Consider the following 3,389-nt stretch of genomic DNA (forward strand, 5'->3'; position numbering starts at 1 on the left):
CCCTCCCAACCTCCTTCCTTTAAAACAAAAACAAACTAAAGACAAACAAAAAACCCAACTTGTTGCCATCACGTGACAGGAAACTCGGATACGAATCGAACCGAGGCGGTCTCATTGTCACAACTCTACTTGTGCCTGTTGACACTCATGATCGTGTTACTGTGTGTATGTGCGTGTGTGCGCGCGCGCGAGCGCGCGTGTGTGTGTGTGTGTGTGTGCGCGTGTGTGTGTGCTTAAATATATGTGTGCGAGAGAGAGAGAGAGAGTGAGAGAGTGAGAGAGTGAGAGAGAGAGAGAGAGGGTTTGGAGATAACTAAACTGAGGTGAACACTGCTTGTTGAAATCCATGTCAAAGTTAGACTAGCTTCATAAATAAACACAAACTAATGTACCACGTTTCGTTGTTGTTTTGTCTTGGTTTCTCTTGTTACATTTTTAGATCTGATCATGGTTTCAATATCAGTTTTTATGCCGTTTCTTCAGGAGGGCCAGGACTAGGTTATTTTGATCTGGCCTGAGTTGAACGTCAAGATATTTCTATGTAGAGTGTTTATAACGCCCCCATAGAAACGATTTAAATCTGTAAGGCTTCTTTCAAAGTAGACCAATGAACTCTTTAAGGGCTTGTCGGTCAAAGAAAAAGACAACAACATCAAGCCCATTGAACTTTTCAGAGAATGAAATATCCTTCCTTTTATCAACGACTATGTAGACTTGAAAAATGTAATGACACATGACAACCTTTTTGTCGGGACATGGGAATTTTACAGAACATAATGTCAGGACTCTGGGTGTAACATCCAAACGAGGAACTAAAGTGTAAACCACATTTCAGGTCTTGAGAGTGTATAATACCAAAATGTGGATTTAATGTTAGTAGGTCTTATCATTATGTGTGCGAAAGACAAACTAAGACTTCAACGTTTGTAGTGTCCAATAGGTATTAAATGTAAGGTCCCATTAAAAAACAAAGCAATAAACAATGAATGTAGGTGATTAAACACCGCCATCAACACAATTTTGATCTTTTAGGAGGCTGGCTTCCGACTTTGTCTGTCAGGGCTAACCCGACCCGAGCCAACATCCCAGCAGAAAGACGGTGAGACACTCGATAAATAAAATACACCACACCCGGGAACCGTACAAGGGCCTGCAGCGTGCGCCGGCAAAGTGCATAACTGCTACACCACAGATACCCGAAAGGTCCCCAGTGCTGCGCTGATGAAACGGGATCGAATCTTTTAGTGAACGTTCGTTGTGGAGAGAACCCCCTCTCATTTTCCTTTTGAAGACGGGGGTTTAAAATGAAATTCCGCCACTCGTATTTTGGCAAACTTACATAAAGCACTATACTATACATAAAGCTGTAGGCAGCATGCTCATACTATATGAAGTAAGAAACCGTAATCATAATTAGTTGATCACTGTGTTAAATAAGAGGGTGAGAAGGAGAAGGAGAAGGAGAAGAAGAAAAAGAAGAAGAAAGGAGAGGAGGACGAAAACAACAACAAGTATAGCAACAACAGCATTAGTTTAGTTTTAGAAAGAGTTTTACGGCACTTGCAACAAAATAGGTCATAAGTGCGAAGATTAGAATTAGAAGTGTTATAAGAGGGTAACAAATAAAAAAAAGGGAGAAGGGGAGATGTGGATGAAAGATGTTGGATAAGAAAGAAGGAGCAAACAACACCAGAACACCCGCCAACCACCCACCAACATCATTAACAACAACAACAACAAAAGCATGGAAAGCACAAACCGAATTGACGGTAATAAAACGATAGCACAAAATCAGTTGTGGTTTTTTTTAAACGTGTAAAAGAGCTCAGTAAAAAAATTAAGGATATGAACACCTTTACAAAATCCGGTATTTATCTTTGTCGAGATAACAACAAATAACAACTGATAACTAAAAATAACTACTGATATCGACAAATAACAACTTTTTAGTTTTAGTAAGTGTTTTACGGTACTTGCAACACAATAAGGTCATATAACCGAAGATTAGAGTTGTTACAAGAGAGTAACAAACACAAAAAAGAAGGAGGGGAGATAAAGACGATATATTAATTATGTTTGATAGGAAAGAAGAAGCAAACCATACCAGAGCCACCGCCAACCACCCTCAAATAACAACTGATAACAACAAAATAACGACAAATGTCCACACAAAAGTCCTAATTTATTTGCTTTCACTTGGTTTTATGGTAGTCTGTTTACATCGGTATTTATTTTTGCCGAGATAACAACAAATAACAACTGATAACAACAATTTAAATAACAACTGATAACAACTGATGACAACAAATAACAACGGGTAACAACAAAATAACGACAAAATCAACACAAACGTCCTAATTTAGTTTTCTTTCCCGATAAAATATTGTTACTTTGGATTTAATGTCAAAAAGGGACGCAACTCCGGTACTCCGGTTATTTCTAAAGAATAGTCTACTCCCAGTGGTTTCCCCAGTCTCTGGTTTCCCGGAGTTGAGCACGTAAAGTAGGGGCCTGTTCAACCTCATGAATATTGATTTTTGAGGCTAGAATCAAATTGTTCTTGTGTTATCGTTGTTATTTGTTGTAATCAGTTGTTATTTGTTATCAGTTGTTATTTCTTGTTGTCAGTTTGTTGTTATCTCGACAAAGATAAATACCCTGTAAAATCAGCCTTTATCTACTTATGAGCCCAAGTACCTACTGCGCACATTAAATACATGGTAGATATAGTGTGAAGCTGTAATGAAAAAGAGCAGTACGACAAATCATGGTATGAACAACAATTGCCATGGTAACGGCGGCCATATTGAATTTTGTTTACGATTTTCAATGACGTGCTATTTCTTCGCAACTACGTGTCCACATAGCATGGTACTTTGCTTGTAGACTAACAAAAGGCCCATTGACAAAAATGTAACGTTGATTCTTTTATATGATATACATTATAGTCATGTGCTCGACATAAAGGGTCAAACTGAAAGTTTAACTATCATGAATATTCAACTTTTGCAAACTCAAAAATAAAAAAGGTAATGACGTTCCAACCCAAAACTCCGCCCAGCTTTGTAGCTAGCCCAGTTCTACATTAGCTGTTGACATTTGAGTCTTTTATCTTGAATGATTAGGGAGAAGTAACACATTTTTTAAAAACATAAAAGATTTAGAGTCAATTCTTTCCCACGCTCCTCCGTATTTCAAACAGTAAGCTTACATTATATCACACAGGTCCCACCTACATTCTGAAATTAGCATTTCTTAGTTGCCCTCAGGAAATTGAATTTCGATTTATAATATCCGTTTTGTCATTTTCTTGAAAAGAGTCGTATTTCCCCGCAGTGTGGGTCGTATGGTGTCTTGACAAATATATTGTAGAACCAATTAATGGTCGG

Source organism: Aplysia californica, unplaced genomic scaffold (assembly GCF_000002075.1).
Source record: "Aplysia californica isolate F4 #8 unplaced genomic scaffold, AplCal3.0 scaffold00173, whole genome shotgun sequence".
Classification (NCBI taxonomy): Eukaryota; Metazoa; Mollusca; class Gastropoda; order Aplysiida; family Aplysiidae; genus Aplysia; species Aplysia californica.